Below are 19,856 nucleotides of genomic sequence, written 5' to 3'. Positions count from 1 at the left end.
TAATTAATGTTTTTTTTCTTTTGCAATCTTCCCAAATTATTCAAAGCGGACTTAACGGGGTTTAGCATAACAGGCCTCATGAGCCTAAGTATTGAATTCTCCATAAAATATTAATAGTGCGAAACAAACATATTACTACATTGAGCATCATGAATGCAAAATACATTTAAAAAAAATAAGTGAAGGCAAAAACCTGTATTTTCGAATTTCATTTGATTTGTCCCTGAAAAATCAAGGATACTTAGTATATCGTACGAGTTCAGCTGCACTCATCCAATCGGGATCAACGTTGATGGTGGTAGACTTTGACCTGCTTTGACTTTGAATTAACTTATATATGTTGTGTAAGCTTTCGCTTCCTGACTTGTGGGCGGTCAAATCTTGCGTAATATCTTCGAAATTTGACATGATGATAGATCTTAATCTGCTATATAACCGTGTGAAATATTTTGCTTTGCAGACTTACGATTCCCGAGTTATGAGTGGTCACATTTTGCGTCATATTCTCGAAAGTTCCTTCCATCGAAATCATCCAATTGTGATCAAACTTTGGCATGGTGGTAGAACTTAACCAACTGTATAAACATGTAAAATATTATGTTGTGCAAGCTTTCGGTTCTTTAGTTTGTGAAGTCGAATTTTGAAACATGTTTTCGAAAACTATAACCCATTTACCCAATAACCCAATAACCCGTCACAATAACTCATCCGATCGGGTTGAAATTTGGCATGATGGTATACTTTGACCTGGCACATAAACGTGTTAGATATTAGGTTGTTTGAGTTTTGGGATTCCCGAGTTATACGAAATCGAATTTCTCAACCAAATCATAGAAATATTATTCTAAATGTACCAGATATCAAATACCAAATTCCAAATTGTCATTTTAAATGTAATAAAGCATAGTTAATACCGTTTAAATAGCAATTGAAGGTCAGTCTTAGATAAAAATAAATCAAAATCGAATTGAGGACAATATTTTATGAAGCTAGGATCGAACCAGGGACCCTATAAGCGAGCGGATACCGCTTTTCCACTGAGTCACTGTGGTCCCATTTCTTTGCTTTAGAGTACTGTGTATATTCAACTGTTTGGAAGTATTTGAAAGTCCTTGGCACATTTTGAAATCTGTGGTAGTCTTAAATATTCTTGACTACTAGTCTTTCTTTAGAAACTCTTCTACTTTTAATCGTGGATAATACTTTTAATATTGCATCTGTCAATTAGTTTCAGAGTAAATTGCTAGTTTTTTCTTTCTTTTTAAATTCATTTTTTTTAATCTCCTTACTTATGACACATGAACGTCTTCGATAGAATGCATAAGATAAATGGAGATGAAATGTCCTTCAGAAACAAGAATAAACCACTCGAAGCAATCGCATTACTACTTCATATTTATTAATTTTGAAAACAAAAGAAAAAATAAAATAAAATCTGGCGAAACAGAATTTTACTTTGGCAGTATTTGCTCTGAAAAGTTAAACACACTTTGATACACAGCGTCAATAATTAATAATGTTTGATAGAACGGAAACGAAAATTTCATGTTTTCAGGTGTTTTCGCAATTTTATCCGCCATCCGCAAAGACTAAAAATAGATATGCAAAAAGCTATATTTTGCGGATAATTGTATCCGCGAGGACCTCTATTAGCAGCAACTGGGTGAATGGTTTCCAATTTGCTAATATGAATTTACTAGCTATCCTATGAAAGTCTGCTCTACTGATAGGAAGTACTGATTTTATTCGTACATAATGAAAGTTGCAGAAAAAGAAAACCGCAACTCCCTTACAAAGACTTTTAAAAACTATAGTGCACATTTGAGGGTTCGAGTATTACTTCGTTTGGGCGCTGGCTGCTAACAGCATATTTCCGACTTCTTTGATCTATAGTTTTCTAGTCGTTTAACTCGTTTACCTGCCCTATTGTCTAACAATGCTGTCAGCACCAAAGATTCTGTACTTGCACTGGGGATCAAACCCAGAACCACATACACTTCAAGCAAAATGATTTTCAATATTAAATTAGCAGGTTGTTTCGAGTTTAATGTCCCTTTTTAAAGTTGATCTTATGTGAGACATAGACCTGTAATTTGAAATCGAATCCGGATTGCGTGAACTTCCAGTGGAAGTCCTTGAGGTCGAAGGCAAGAATGCTAACCTCGAAAAACAGGAGGGAGGTATAAGCAATTTAGGAGTCCAAATGCTATAAAGGAATATTTTTTATGATTAAAAATACAAATATTGTATATTTGCAACCTTCGCTATTGTAGTTATTTTCCGTTACTTCAAGTAAAATAAGAACTTGTTCTTTACTATGTGTGGAAGCCGCAATATAGACAACCATGATTTTCTAGGTATCAACAGTATCTACGGAAGGTCAACGACCGAACAGTTTGTCTTGTTCCGCTACCTTTTTCATTCTTATTCTTTTCCTCTCTTGAGGCGATGGACAACCATCATCCCCTTCGCCCACTTACCGGGACTCACCCCCTCGTGCAACCATTCTGACCGAATAACGGAATCTGAAATTAAGAATGGGGGATTCCAAGTGTGCCTCATAACAGTTCACCCTCACTTATCTTGTAAACCCATCTCCATATTTTTTTCTTTCTGTCTTTTCTGCACTTGTTTTCACTTTGTGAAAATCTCAAAAATCAAGAAAAAGGTGTTATAAAGAAGAGACCAAGAAATCTTTTTGTCGCTTCATGCTATTAGCTGAAGAATTTGCAATGGTTCTGTTGTTCTTTAAAAATATTTTTTTATGAGAGCGAATTTCCTTTTTTAAAGTTTTTTTTTTTTTTTAATATACAAGCCATTATAAATAGAAAGAAACAGGTACAATTTTGTTTGGCGGTAAAGTAACAATCCAGATTTTAAGCACAATAAACAAATATGAGAACTATTGGAAATTAAATGCAAACTAAACAGAGCAAATACAAAAAATCAACAAGCTCTTCCCACTGTAGTGGATCGTGTGCCCATCTTTACTGCATGTGATCTGTGTTCGATTCCCGGTAGACGAGCATAAATATTTTGAGTACGATAATTCAAATTCCATTTTAAACTGTAGGTTCACGTCTCATATAGCGTCGTATTGAAAAGGAACGCTAAATTTCAATCAATAAACAATTCAACCAAATTTAATGTTATCATAAATTGTACTATTGTAATTAATACTAATTTTTAAAGAAACATAAAAAGTAATTTGACTTCGGAATTTCAAATCTTAAGAGTCTTTATCCCGGCGAAATTAAAATACCGCTAATTTTACAGTAATTATGTGATATCTTCAAATAGATAAAAGATAATTGAAATACGGAACAAGAGCGCCCTAGACAATATTATTTTGCGTGAGGTACAGTTATCACAAGTCACCTAGTGGCTTTCCGTTTTCAGCCGTTTAAAAACGCAAAAATAAATGTCGATTTTCAAAATGGCTCGAAATCGAAAGCAGATAAGTGAGTCGTTTCTCATGTAAAATAATATTGTCTACGGCGCCCTTGTTTCACATTTCGATTATCTTTTATCTATTTGAAGATATCACATAATTACTGTAAAATTAGTGAAATTTTAATTTCGCCGGGATGAAGACTCTTAAGAATGGGAACTGAGTCAGTCATAATTAGGGAATGGTCCGTTCTCCCTTTTTTCATTATTTTAATTTATTCATTGTTCAAAGCACTTGATGGTACTTTTCAGAAGAGTGCTTCCTATATATATATATATATATATATATATATATATATATATATATATATATATATATATATATATATATATATATATATATATATATATAGTGGCGGATCCAGGATATGATAAAGGGAGGGGCTAAACCATAGTTTACCCCTTTATCCAATGTAAAGCAGGATTGAAGTCCATTTTATCCAGTGTATACCTAAGCGTCAAGGGGGCTATAGCCCCTATAGCCCCTTCTTCGATCCGCTACTGCATATATATATATATGTAACTCTCAAAAATCTGTAATGCGTTCAAAATTTTCAGGCTCTCTTACAGGGAATCGAACCCGTTACCCAATGATCTAAAGTCGCACGCGCTAGGAACTATGCCAACAGGGAGGGCAAAATCTCAAGAAATCTGGTGGTTTATAGCAGCAGAAACAAAAGACGTCTTTAAAGACGGCAGAATATAACGTCTTTAAAACACGCATATTTATACAGTCCTCTAATCTTCTCTGTGACCTACTCAAAGAAAGTATTTTCTCTGAAGACTACTACAAGTTGAAAATTAATATAGGCCTAAAAGTAAGAAGAATGTTTTAATAAATACAAAATATTAATTGATTTGATTTAATTTGCAGTTTAGTGTCCCTTTTAACAGCAAGGCTATATGAGACATGGCCTACAGCTCAACGTGGGATCCGAATTACATGAGCTCCCGCCGAGAATTAAACCCCGGTAGTCCATGCCAAAGGCGCGTACGCTAATCGCTTAGCTACGAGGAAGCTCAATATATAGAATATTATTATATGCATTATAGAAATATACTAATTCAATTATAGAATATATTTCTGTGAAACTGAAGATGCAAAATTATCTAGCAAGAAAGAATGTCTACAATTTTGTTCGTATTTCTCTTGGCTCATCATAAGTACAAAAGGACATATATAAATCAATGTTCATGTAAAGTAATGTAATTTACCAAGCTTCTTTCTACAACGCCAGTCTCTTTCTGTCTCTTTTATTTGAACTTCTCTGTTTGGAAATGCTTTCATGATACGTTTAAAGTTGAACTCGAAATGGGGATTGTAAAATACGGATGTGTTGAAGAGATTCTATACCTCTGATTTCAATGATATAGCAAAGCTCTGAAAAGTATCAATATTCTTCTCTTTTTTTTTTTTTTTTTTTTTTTTTCACAAGTCATTGATTACCAATAATACCCTCTAAATCTTCCTCTTGCAAATTCCAAAACACACTTCTAACACTAGCATCTATTAGAGATAGAAAAGAAAAAAAAAAACTTCCCTTCGCCAATACACTTTTACCTTAATCTTCAAATAGAATTAAACCAGAAATCTAGTTTAGAAAGTCTTTCCAGATGAGTAGCCTCAAAAAGAATCATAGTAAGGTGATGAACTGACCACCCCTTAAGCTAAACCTAACAGAACTTTGTTAACCGTATTTCCATTTCGCATGGCTGTCTATGTTGAACAGGGTCAGCGACAAAATCTTTTTTTTCGATGCGCGTGTGGTTTCTAGATTCCATTTTTTGTTGTACATAAATCTTTTGATATCCCTCGATTCACACGTATAGTTTCAGTTTAAAAAAAAATAAATAGAAACAGCCATGTTTTCCCCCTTACTAGTCTAAAGGATTCACTCCGAACTATATCAACAGCTTATTCATACTATCAGGTTAGGATAGTGCTGTTGGATCAACATATTTGAACTTATGTTTAAAACCCATTTTGAAATGAAAGAAAAAAATATATAGGGTTCGTAGATCGCGGTCGTCTTTCAGAATCAATAGAAAAACACATTTTATATATACACACTAAAGTCAATGAAAGAGCATTGACAGATTTATATGAAAACTCCTAGTGCGAAACAGTGCAGGCAAAAAGGGACCAAGCACTTCTAGTATTTACAGACGCCTACTTTTATGTTAAAAAGTTTCATCGAGTTTTGATTACTATTTATTCGCACTTTAGTTCACAATTTTCTCCCCCTGCACGTTTCTTGAAAGGGCCTGCTGTTAACCAAGACATATGTTATACCGATTTCTTTTAACTGAAGTTTAATAGCCCATAAAGGAAGGCAAAAATATACACAATCTCAGTCACAATATTAACTGTCTTCTACTCCTCATATACGTTAACAGTTTCCCCGATTGTAAACTGTTTCCTTTTCACCTTACTATTTAAAACTACAGTTATTTCGTAAGTTATTAGGGTAGTTGTTGATATGAAAAGATATATTTTTCTTCTGAAGTTACGAATACATAACACTTTATTCAACATTTTATCTACTTCCGGAATTAAATATAATATAATTTATGACATTTTAAGAAATATAAAAGTGAAGATTATGTCTGGAGCCTAAGATCTACATTTATAGAAAAAAGAATAGATTGACCCCTAGACAAGTAACAACTCTTTGAAACTATTTCTGTGTGATTTTGTTGAAGTTACGGTCATCATAATGAAAGTTTATGGTATTAAATCTAGAATATGTAGTATAATACTCTTCTACTTGTTAGAATGAATTTTTTGTATGTATAACATATATATGATTGTCCTTAAATTTATTTTCACTCACATACACACATACACACAATAGTGTTTGTTATTATTGCATCTCCATCTTAGAAGTAATTATTTACGCTAAAACTATTAAGTTTATTTATCCATGTTACAAAAATATTTGTAAATAAATTGTCAGGAATTTTAATAACTTTAAAAAAATCATTATCATCATTCACTTGAGTTCCTTGATAATTTGGAACAGGTCATGAAATTCCAAGGGCTCTATGTGAATCTAGATTATAGACTCCACACTTTCTTGACTTTTATCATTTTAAAGAGATTGAATGAACGTCAGAGTCACATGGGAACAGAACAGAAAAAAAAATCACTCCAGTAGAGATCAAACCTAGGCCGCCCGGATGACTGGTACATCCTTACCGATTAGGCTAACGCAGCTCCATTACATTTGAATTTATACACTTATTTTTATGATAGTCGGACGGCTGTGCATCTTTGCATCAAGGATGGTGCTATAATATTTTTAACTAATGTACAATATGTCTATAGAAATTGCGATGATTTGACGTGCTCAGAACAGTATCCAAAACCCCTAGAAGTGCTGCTATGGTGGTCTATGGTGAGATTGATTCATCATGTCTTTCTCCGTCGAGGCGAGAGCAACGGTGCGAATCGTTACAGTGCTGAACTCCATAAAATGAATTACAACTTTGCCTGCAAGCATCAACAAAACTCTCAAGACATGGTGTTCTCATGTTGCATGACAATGACATGCTGCATAAAGGACGATGTAGTCTCCCCATGAGTTGCAATGTGAAACTCTTCCTTACCCACCGTACTTCCCCGATATGTTGTCCTTGATTATAATTTATTCCGGTATCTTGGGAGGAAAGACTTTCCCTAATAATTGGGCCATTGAGGACTTCTTCACAGACTCTAAACTTATTTCACCTCAATCCAATTGTTGACTGACCGATGGGAAAAGTGTGTGATTGCAGATGGCAACAATTTTAGTTAACCACTTATTGCAACTTTCATATTTTGGAATTTGGAAGTGGTGCACTTAGTAGGGCAGATTCTTTTTTATCTTGGGGGCCACGGTGGCTCAGCGGTAGAGCGTTCACTTCTGGCGTATGGGGCCCCTGGTTCGATCCCGGCTCGCGTCAAGTGAACTTTGTAGTGGACAAACTCCGTGTGCGTGGGTTTCCTCTGAGTTTTCCCGTTTCCTCCCACTTTCTTCATTCCACCATTTCATTCATTTCTCATTATCATCGTCTCCTTTAGCCTAGCCAGCATAAGCATGGAAGATAAAACTTCAATATATTCTTTCGTTTAATTTCATCCTATTTTTTATTTCTACCAATCTAATATCTGCATTCCAAATTTTGATTTGTGTGTATGTATGTATGTGTGTGTGTGTGTGTGTGTGTGTGTGTGTGTGTGTGTGTGTGTGTGTGTGTGTGTGTGTGTGTTTAAGTGAAATGGCAAGTTGAGTTTTATAGCCATTTAGAAAATCAGACATTTTTCTTTACAAATTGTATTAATATTTGTTCTTTAGAACAATGTTTCTCAATAAGTTTTCAAGTGAAGGCTACTTTTATTTGAGAAAATGTTTTACCGATCAATCTATTCTTGTCCCCTTCGAAGACAACTGTATATTCTGTTTATTAGGAAATCTTCTACTTCACTCTGTTTGTCACGCTCTCAATAGTAACCAGTCACACTAAATGTCGCTACTTGCGCTGCTTGTCTGGCATCGATGTATGTTGCAAGGATGCAGGTGATTTGAAGAATTAAAACTATTATGATCAGGTCCGTGTTTAATATTTTTTGCTGCCCGAATTCCTTAAAAATACCGCTCCTACGGCCCCTGGGCAGAAGAAAATTTTACGCCCTCCGTATTTGTTTGTGTTCAGTTTTGTGTAAGCAAAAACAGCACAAAAACTGTCAAAAATGCCAATAACCAATAGGCTTAGCTTCCTCCAGTGCCAGTAGCGTCATAACGAGAAAAAACGGTAGCACTGTGATGTCAACATTGTTTTAAGTGTAGACCTATTTTCGCATATTACACTTCAATCTCCATTAAAAAAGAAAGAAAGAAAGAAAGAAAGAAAGAAAGAAAGAAAGAAAGAAAGAAAGAAAGAAAATATTCCACCTCTGGAAATTTCATGCCCTGGACCCGGGATCCTACGATTGTCATGATTTAAGTGCAACTTAAACAATGTATTGGTTCAATTTAATTTTTCGAAATAAGGCAAAGGCCGGAGCCATATTTAGATTTAAGCTTTAATATTTGTGTAACTGCATAATGGTTGGTGGGCAAACTAAGGAAAAATAAGAAACGTAAACAGTTATAGTTTTTAATTAAACATGAATTTAACATATACCGTACAAAGGGCCTAAAGTTGGGGCACAACAACCAGTAATACATCTAAGTAACTAAGCAAAATTTGTGTTCGCTTAATAAGAAATTAATAAGAACATTCATGGTAGCTTTTCAACAATTGAAGGCTATCTACAATATTTTGTAATAATACATTTACAATGTATATATTCTATTAGAATTTGTATAATCTTTCCTGTATTATATTGTATAATCTATTATTTATGTAATCTACATCTGGTAAAACGCAATTCACTTGAATTTGATTTTTTTCTGTCTTTTTGAAGCTAATGTTCAATCTAAGAGTATCACAATCATTTGTGATCCGCGAACCACAGTTTTGGAAACAATGTTTTCCACCACTGATGGTATTTCTTATTTTTCCACAATGTATTATTTCATGTTATCGCTTTTCTTTTTGTGGAGCCAAAATTCCGAAGAAGTTTTTGGTGGATATCTAATATTTGTGCTTTACTGTATTTATGTTCTATTGCACTGAGTAAACATATAGACATTACGAATGAGGGATGAAGAGTAGCTTCAAGATTTGAAATGTAAGGATGAAAAAGAATTAAGGAAGCGGAACGAAATGGACAATGAGAAAAATTTATTTAAGTTTGGGAGATACAATACACTGAAGATAGAAAGAGGGAAAAAAAACTTTGTTTTGAGAAGAAATTGCCTAGTTACTTTTAAGAAGTTTGGGGCCTTTTTATATATATATATACAAGGGCGGATCCAAGGGGGCTATAGGGGCTATAGCCCCCCCCCTTGAAGCTCAGATATACACTGGATAAAATGAGCTTGAATCCTGGTTTACACTGGATAAAACGGCAAAATATGGTTTAGCCCCTCCCTTGATTATATCCTGGATCCGCCACTGTATATATATATATATATATATATATATATATATATATATATATATATATATCCTATCTGTCCGTCCGTTCGCCCGGGATAAAAATCTCAGAATTGTTTGATGAAAAATTCGGTGATCCCCAAACCGTCGATCACGATCTAGCACTAGCTCGTGATGACATTTTCGGTAGATAAGTTAACGCTCCAGTTGGCTAACCTTGATTCCTCCATTGAGCTGACGCTAACGAAAGGGGGTCCCGACGATAGAAACTGCTTGTTTCTCCTGGGCAACTGCCATAGTTAGCCTCATCTCACAGTTCAATGTATACGCGTGGTGTTGTACACGTTATGTTTTTGTGTGTTTGTTAGCTAACTTGGATAGTTTGATTTTATATTTATTATAAATGTAAGTTTGTAGGTAATAAACAAATGTAAGATTAAAAAAAAAGTTTATGGTTTTTTTGGTTAGTAGCTTACAGTAGGATTTAAAAACGGTACAATAGCTCAGAAGCTTCATAAATTTGGTGACCATTGATCTAGAGGGTCAGAAGTAAGAAACCGAGTTCGTTGATGAAGGTGGTATTCAAACCAAAGGTGTTAGAAATCAACCATTTCTATTTTACGTTTATTACTATAGTGCAAAACCAGTAAAAGTAACGAGAAACGATTTTCCGCAATCGATTAAGCATATTCTTTCTCCCTCCTTAATTCTTTACAAAAACTGGTAGTGATAGAAATTAACTAAAACTTCCGGTTTAATATTGATTTGCATAGAGCAAAAACGATAAGAGATAGCAAGAAACTTTTTTTTTTCAGTCAATTTAGCGTTTTAAAAACTGGTACCATCTTTTAACCTTCTATTCAAACCGGAAGTGGAAGAAATCATCCTCTTTCGGGTTTCACGTCGATCACTATAGAATGAAAACGATAATAGATAGTGAGAACTTTTTCTGCAATTAATTAAGCGTCTGAAGAATATATTCTATCCTCACTCCAATTTCCCTATTAAAACCGTAATGGATAGAAATCTATTATCAGTTTCGCTTTCAATATTAGTTGAGAAAATATTAGGCCACGAACAGAACTCCGTCACGTGGTATACACGTAACACTACTTCTTGCTTTACAGGTGCGATAGAAGGTGCCATAGATGATAAAGCAACGAATGGAATATGATTGAATATGGTCATGTATTAGATAGTACAGTAAAACCTGTCCTTAGCAGAATCGAACGGGACTCGCAAAAATTTCCGTTAAACATAGGTTTCCGGCTAAAGAAGGTAGACCTATGCAAAAAAAAAAAAAGTGCATGCATATATTGGATATACGTACGTACTTTAGTCAATTTACGGTATTTATTTCTACTACGAATTAATACAAGCAGAACTTACAATGAACAGAAAAAACACTGTACACACGTTAACTTAATTTTTCCAGTATCAAAGAGAGTTACACACCGCTGCTTGTCTCCTCAACTTTCCACAGAGATTTCAGCCTGAGAAACCACACTAAGCACACCAGTGTCATTTCGATGTAAGGCAAATGTTGCAGTTTAGTTTAAACTTTTGACAGTATCTTGATAAGTCTTTAGCCTACTCTCTTCTCTCAACTCAATGTCTTATTTTTCTTTTTCCTCCACCTCCTCTTCTCCTTTCAGACTTTCCGTATAATTTCCCAATAAAGCATGTATATTCGTCGTGTCTGCTTCGGTTTGCACATCACTGTCTGCTTTGCTAAAAATATATATATCTAACCTCTCATAGAATGTATAAATTTTCTATATGCTGCACTCCGGAGCCTGAAATTTTCCGTTAAAAGATTTATTTTGATTTCCGTTCTTCGCTACCGTTTCCGTTCAATGAAGGGACTTTAACACGATTTCCGCCAGAAAACTCATGGGACCCTGAAATATTTCCGTTTAACACAGGTTCTTTTCATAAAGGGTCCGTTGAAGACAGGTTATACTGTATATTTCTTATATCGAAACAAAAAGGGTCCCGAAAGATTCGAGTGTGTGGAGGTTTTCAACTCGCAGTAAGAGTCGAACTTGTGACTGCCGAATAATTATGATACATTTATCTATTGTATGTTAATAATTGACTTAAAACGAAAATCACCGAAAATCAATCTTCTATCTTACCTTCAGCCTAAACTAAATCTCAAAATTCAACATCAGTTAAAAATATGTAACTTTATTTTCGTGAAAATCTGGTGATTTCGATGCAAGTATAGAAAGCAAACTTAATATTGCAATTTGTATTTACGGTATTTTCAGAGCCATTTTTAACTAGTTGTACAGTACTTTGATTCTGATAAGCAAATATTATTCTTACACAATTTTCAGAAAAATAAGGACTAAAAATTTTATTTTTTATTTTTATATTTTCTTTTACAAATTTAATACATTAACACTTCAGCACATATTAATTCTAGAGTGTAAATTAGAACTAACCTGTATTTTGGTAATGAAATTGTGTTTTGAACTGCCGATTCTCTAGTCTATTTATCACTACTATCAAAAGAAATGAATCGTTGAATACTGAAACAAATCAAATTATAAGTAATGAAACTTTTAATGTTACTCTATGAATGTCTTTTTTTTTTCTTTTGTTGTTGTTCTTTTAATATAACTTAAACATAATAAAATGTTTTTATTTTCAAAACGATCATTCATTCTGTGCTTTTACAATAAAACTAATGACATACACAGTAGGGATACATTGCTTACGTCTGGTGCTAGAGGTCCCCAGTTCTATTCTAGGCCAGGCGAGTTTTGTGTAAAACTGTGGGTTTTCTCAGGGTTCTTCCGTTTCCCATCATTCTTATTCCACCATTTTTTCACATTAATTAACTTTCATTAATCATTTGACTCCTTTAACCTTCAGCACGTACGCATAGGACGTAAAACAAATATTTTATTTCATTTTTATGGCATGCGGTTACATTATTGTTATTATTATTATTACCGTTAACGTGTCTATTACCATATATTTGAGCCGGGTTTGATTTCCTTTTGGAGTTCGTGTGCTTCGGTCCCATGTTAAGCCATGGGTCCATGTCCCATATAGCTTCGGTGCTGAAAGGGACGCTAAACTTTAATCCAACCGATCAACCAACTATGTATTTGAATGGTTAGTGAGTACATATTTAATTCACTTGATTCTGGGTTCGTGTTCCTATACCTAGGTAATAACTCAGAACATCCTGAGTACATCCTGGATAAGGAGATATAGCAAGCAACTGGGTGCAACAGGCGTAAACTCCGGTATAGATACACAGACGAGTCATTTTGATCAGCCAGTTCTTTATAGTTTATAAGAGATTATTATTATTATTATTATTATTATTATTATTAATAATTAATTAATTAATTAAATTTGACATTGACATTGTAATCCATAGTTTATATAGGCCTATAGTGAAGCATTTTTTAAAAATCTTTAATCAAACGAAAAGAAAATTTTCAAGGATTTCTGCAAGTTACAACAATATCTTACCCTCGGTTCTTCTCATGTTACATAAGAATTTACATGTTAATTCAATATTTGTAAACTGTACTTAATTTAAATAACTTAAAGTTTGTATATATACATATGTATTTTACAAAGAAAGACACATCAAAAACAAACTATACAAGAAAGAAAAGAAGTGGAGCGTACGACTCCCTTTCGTTTTAATGAGAAAATACAAATGAATGCTATTTTCATTATTCTTTCATTTGTTTCAACATAACTACATGTTTGTACTCAATTATATTTCTGAAGCTAATATTGGCAGAATTTGCAATTTTCGATGTAATAGTTTCATTAAAATCTTTCTTATCTATCATTGCAAATATGATTGTGGTAATAAATTTAGTAATTTTATGGTAAGAAGCACACACATTCTCCATCAAAGAAAGCTTCACAATTAATATTAGTATTAATCAAATAATAGGTATATTTTAACTTTACTTTCTTATTTTACTATTTCAAGTAGAAAACAATGTTTAAAATAGACCTTCTTGAAAGAAAAAGTTTAACGTCCCACGATTATGCCCAGAGGCTAAGAGAGGGTGATAATGATAATGATGGAATGAAGGAAGTGCAAGGAAATGGAAGAACACTGAAAAAGCTCATACACATGGTGTTTCTTCACCACAAAATCCACTTGGGAGCTGGGATCGAACCAGAGACCCTACCCATTCAAAATGAGCGCTTACAATTGAGTCTCCACGGCCCGCTTTATTATTAATTACTTTGAGCAGAAACATAAGGTCCGAATTATTTTTTTTTCTGATCTGAGGGTAGATAAATGTTCCGTAAGCAGGTTCGAATCCCGCCGACAGATTCCCTGATAGCATTTACCAAAACTTCCCCTCAGTCTCATTCATAAAATTATTAGGATGATGTTATTCAGTCCTGACAATTTTTTCCGAAATTTCCAAATAGTTAAGATGCCATGTGTGAATAACGCAACATTAAATGAGAGTAAGGATTATGAATATTGGATTTATTCTGATTTCTCTCTTTAACTGATTATGAACTTTAATTATGTTGCATTTTTTAGTACATGTGGATAGTGCATTAGCAAAGCATTTTACTTTTGACTATAATTCTCGATGGTGGTACACGTAGATCGGATATTACATTAAATTGTAGGCACGTATCTCACAATGTTTAAGATACTGAAGACACAGAGGTTCAAATGAAAAAAAAAAAAACTCTTGTGATGTAACAATAGGCCGTAGTTATTCTATTACTTTACTTATATTGGTTAGTTTATTTTAAAAATCAAGGAAAAATAAAATTATTAAATTGACTTTTGCTATTATGCCCTTTACATTAAAGGAGACGTATGCTTAATGAAAGTGAATTATTATGAAATCAGTTTTGAAATAAGAATGCTGGGGAAAAAAAACACATACACACATACATGATACTGTTCACCACAAAATCTCATGTCCTGGGATCGAACCTCTCACCTCTGAGGTAAGACCTCTACCACTGGCCACCGCGCCTTACTATTAAAACTTAAATTAGCCAAAGGTCTTTACCATTACGACGACGTAGGTATCTTGTCACTTCGTTGTATGTAAATGCTAAAAATATATGTAAGTAACAGTAAGGAAATTGCTGTTACTTTCGATGTTAATGGTAATGATAGGTGGGTGTTCCTCTGGTTCCGGTAGAAGGACAAGATTCTCTCTCTTTCTCCAGTTGTGGTTATAATTTGCTCCCTCCCTTCACCTGGAATCTTCCGCCCCCCGCCAAAGGGGGCGATCACACAGGTAACAGCTATGACTCTTTGAAACCGAAGGAGGGACACAAAACAGTTCTGCATTGGTTTAGACTGGTTGGTTGGTCCGTTGCTCGATTTCGTTGTCGTCGTCACAGCACACAGCGAGCGAGAAAGAGAGATTTTGACCTCATTTTTACCAGCAGCCAGTTTCGGATCAACCAAAGCAAACGGCAAAACCACCAAAAGCTCCAAAAGCTAGTTTTGTACTGTTGCTTTGGTGGTACAGGCAGCGCCATCCAGAGTGTGTCTGACGGACTTGCTGCCTCTTGGTTTGGTAGGCGAGAAGTGTTTTCGTTGGAAGGCGATATACAGTGTTGTTCACCGTTACAGGTGATCAGGTGGCGCAGGCGATTAAAAAAAAAAGTGTTGCGTGCTCACTGCTATTAATGTTTGTGTGTAGAGTGATAATGACAAAAACAAAATAATATCGTCTTAAACAATTAGTAACTATGTCTTATAAAATCGAAATTTACTTTATAAAAGAACAGGAAATCAAGAACTGAGGAGGACATAATTAGAACCAAGAAAGACTTATGTTTTGACATTGGCAGTCCGGTCCTAATGAATAATAATATCTATACTCTTATTATATTTGCCAAGGTGTGACGAACAGTGCGTGTTTGTGTGCGTAGTTATTGCGCCTGCGCATTGCAATTTCACGAACGGGGAGAGAAGATTCTATGTCTTCTTTTTTGCTGATTTATTAAGTTGTCGCTGATATTCTACATGATTATATACATATTCACTCACTGGGACATACTGGTTCAACATGTAAATGACTGTCATCAATTAACAAGTGTGTGAGTGTGCGTGCATTTTAGTGCGTGTGCGTGAGTGCGTAAGGACAGTACAATGTTTTGACAACAATGTGACAAAATCACTTCTTTCTATTTATTTATCGACCTTTAAAAAAATCTCAAGTACTCATATTAACCAAAGAGGAAACTCCGTGAAGGACTAAAAGTGTTATTTTTTATATATATAAAAGTTCCTGTCAAAATGTAAACAATTTATTGAAGTATATCGTGCTATATTTTTATTCGGTGACAGCTATTAACCTTCTTCAGTTTAAAAACTTCAATTGATCTCTCATCAATTAAGATTTAATTATTTCACGTAGAGTCACGGCCTTGATTTAATAACAATTAAAGGTAAGCTTAAATTTTATTAAAAGTTTATTGATTTATTTAGTAATTTTGGTTTAATTTATGTTCTGCCAAGTTTAATTTCTCTTAATTTTCTTTCGTTCTGCTTCTGTCAAAATGAAAACAGATGTTAAACCTCATAATTATTGTTATGTAATGTGCTATACGAACCATGAAGTTAAATGCTTACCGGCGAAAAGACAAATGAAAAACGAGATAAGGGGACACGCCTATTTCCCCTACCTCTCTCCTGACAAATGTGTTTCTCATGTTACACAAAAACTAAGCTATACTTCTAAAGTTGAATGCTCATTTATTCATATCGTTAAAATATCACTGTTGAAACAAGTCAAATAAAATCTTTATATAGTTTGATGTTTCCTGTTAATGTACTCTAGGTTAAATGAAATAAAGGATAGAGATAGGCTGTGAAAAAAATAATAATTGAAATAGCAAAATGAATGAAAGACGAATTTAAATCACCATGTGATAATTCACATATACAAAATTTGTGTACTACAAAGTCCACGTTCTTAAGATGTAATTTGATTGGTTGTTTTGAGTTCATGTCTCTCTTTTTTTTTTAGGACGATTATAATACGCGGATCATTAACTTAATATAGAATAAAAGGATGAAATCTTGAAGTTTAACGTCCCACGATGGTGCTGTTTAGGTTAAGGGAGACGATGAGTATAGCAAATGAATAAGGATGGGAGAATTGGTGGTATGAGAAAGTGGGAGGAGCGCTCTACCACTGAGCCATTATGCTCCCAACTTATATAAAATTTGAATCAAACCACGTGGCTACTGGAGTTTAAATTTGTATGTATGGAAGACAGTGTCTGGTGTAGAACCTACAACCCCGTAAATCAGAGGCAAGCGTTTTACTACTGAGCCACCGTAACTATATTATTATTATTATTATTATTATTATTATTATTATTATTATTATTATTATTATTATTATTATTATTTGTTAGTGTTGATGCTTATATTAAGATTTCATGATTCATATCAATCTTCACTAAAAAACATATCAAAGAAATATCCGCAACTTGGGTCATAATTTTCCTTATTTTTAGAAAAAGAAAATTATTACTCAATTGACAATAAGCCTCAAAGTGTAATAAAATTATTATTTAGTTAATTTTGTTATATTTTCTCATTAACATATCATATTAATTAATATAACTGACTTGAAATGGAAACGTGATCATTCACAAGAAAGAGGAGCGTTCAAATTTTCTACCTGATACTATAATAATAATAATAATAATAATAATAATAATAATAATAATAATAATAATAATAATAATAATAATAATAATAATAAGATTGGGGGATTGGGGGAGGGATAAATTCACTCCCTCATTATTGACTGATTTCAACAGCAAGCAGTAAGTTCTATAGGAAAGTTTAAGACCATTTACACTGTATGCTCTCAAAATCAGATAATTTTTGCGAAAATTATCGTTGAACATATTTCTTAAATTTCGAGGGCAGGAGGAATTAGAACCACTCATTCTCTACAAATTTAAACTCGATGGTTCGGAAGTCTTAGTAACATAATATTAATGATATATTCCACCAGAATCAAATATTTATTTTTACTCAGGTTATTATGGAACATATATTTTAGTTTGGGGCTGGGGCAAATTCGGTGTGGGCACGGTGGCCCAGTGGTAGATTGCTTACTTCTGGTACGTGGGGTCTCCGGTTCTATCTCCGGCTAAGTAAGTTTATGGTTGGCAAGTTCGTGTCCGTGAGTTTTCTTGGGGTACTCCCGTTTCCTTCCACATTATCATTCCAACAATTCCTTCATCATCATTCACGTGCCTTAATCATCCGCCCATCTTTTCCTAAAGAGCATAACTGAGACGTGAAACTAAAATATTTCAGTTTTTCGAATATCTTTTACGAAAGTTATCACAACAACTTCTGTTTAAAACATCGTATGAGAGGTAAATTCCATTTGTTGTCGACTGATTTTAACTTGGGAGAATGATTGGGAAATCTCAAACAAAATATGTGCTGAACTACATTAAAATCTAATAATTTTGTTGGAAGTTATTGAGGATAGGTATTTAAATAAGGAAACTCAGAAGTTTGGGAGGTATTTATCCCATTTTACCTGTTTGCCCTTGACCGATTTCAACCGTAACCGAAAATGAAAAAAAAAAATCTTTCAGTTTAACATCAAACGTTTATATCATTTGGGCTAAGTAAGACGATGATTAAGGCAAATGAATGATAATGGAAGTGTTGGTGGAATAAGAATGTGGAAGGAAACGGGAGTACCCCGAGAAAACCCACGGACTCAATCGCAACGATAAGGATAAGGATAAAAACCAAATATTTTTTAAGTAGTTTATACTCTAGAATGTTTTGTATGAATATGAACAAATTTTTTTATATCTTTAACCCTTTATCTCCTTATTCTTGGCGTTTCTTGATGGATACGTCCCCAAACAAAGTGCTTATTTCAGAATATTGGAGGAAAGCATATACCAAGTTTCATTACAATCGAATAAGGTTGACGATAATTATCCAAGAATAAACAGACGAACAGACACACACACACACATGCTGGTTGGGTTAGATGGCAGAAACTTGCTGGGCTCGTTTCAATAACTGACACTGACAGCTACAGTTTCTTGGTTACTTAAGAATGTTGAATAACTGCGCCATCTTAGTTCTTTTAAGTCATTCATTTGTTTTGGGCGTATTTTTCTCTTTTCTTTTAAATGAAGAGGAATTTTAGTTATTTGATTTTGTTGGTTTCTTCTTCAAACCGATTTAAGTATTCTTTGTTTTGTGAAAATTCAATTCTCTGTCGTATAAATTTAATACTTAGGAATCAAAGTGAATTTTAGCGGTATTAAATTTACATATAATCTAAATGCATTTTGACAAATCAAAGATCATTTGACTAAAGTTAAAAGAAGAAATATAAGGTGAAACTTATTTATTTCCTGTCCCATTTCGGTTCATTTCAAAGAAAAGAGGATATTTTCTCATATAAATCAGCAGGTTAAGAAACAAAGATGGCGTAGATATTCAACTTTCTTAATGTTGTTGTCAGTTGGACCACTATGCTAGTACAACAGGGCAATTTCCCTTTCAAAATGGTTCCAAAAGATGCGTGTAAACCAACATTAAAATTAAAATAGTTTGATTTAGATGCCTTTCTACTAGTTGTATTCCATTTTTGGTGCTTAAATATTTTAGATACCATTCGGAAAAGACTTATTATGAATACTTTTGTTTTCTTGAATTAGGAAAGTCTAACAAATATGCATATTACAAAAGTTTACACATAATTTATAAGTCAGTTACTTATAAATAGCTTAATTTTTGTTCGTTTACTTGTTTCAGTATTGCTTTATCTTTTTAGCATTGAACTACATGACATGCCTGGTTAACATGAGTTAACATGAGCCCACGATTATGCGGGCTAACATGAGTTTCGATTCCCGTAAGCTTCCATTAGAAATTGAAGTTGAGTCTCCATCACCGAAGGATGAAGCCGTATAATACCTATGCCTGCGTTTTGTTTAACAATTATTTATTTCATCATAAGTACACGAGAATTCCATCATCGTTGAATATATATTAGAATGTTGAAAAATTAATAAATTTTCAGGCGAAAGTTAGTTAAACCTCACTGTTTGTTTGTTAATATCACGTTTAAGTACAGACTATAGAGAAATGACATGTTAACACAGAACTTCACTGATGATTTCATTTTGAAATCTCCGTAGGATGACTAATAGGAAATAGTTATGACCTCAGCTGTGTGCAACTTAAGATTTTTGTTTTTTTTTCATCAGAGGATACTTGAGAATAACAAATTACACAGTATACTTGGGGTTATACACACAATGTATATATTTCTTTAGCGAAAATTTTCTTTCATTTCAGAAGAGTATATTTATAATTTAGGATTTCTCCTGGTTGG

General features: G+C 33.7%; 1 protein-coding gene across 1 annotated transcript in view; it reads left to right on the top strand.

Annotated features, from left to right (window-relative positions):
• Positions 1-14,775: 14,775 nt before the first annotated feature.
• The window catches only part of LOC145675849 (uncharacterized), a 60,525-nt gene continuing 55,444 nt past the window's right edge, over positions 14,776-19,856 (top strand). The window contains exon 1 of the mRNA XM_081746589.1: positions 14,776-15,903. The gene's annotated coding sequence lies outside the window, so the exon portion shown is untranslated. The remainder of the gene's footprint in view (positions 15,904-19,856) is intronic.

This window comes from Thermobia domestica, chromosome 18, assembly GCF_964235325.1.
Source record: "Thermobia domestica chromosome 18, izTheDome1.hap1.1, whole genome shotgun sequence".
NCBI classification, from domain to species: domain Eukaryota; kingdom Metazoa; phylum Arthropoda; class Insecta; order Zygentoma; family Lepismatidae; genus Thermobia; species Thermobia domestica.
Note: the sequence above shows the minus strand (reverse complement) of the source record. Positions and strands in the feature narration are given on the sequence as shown.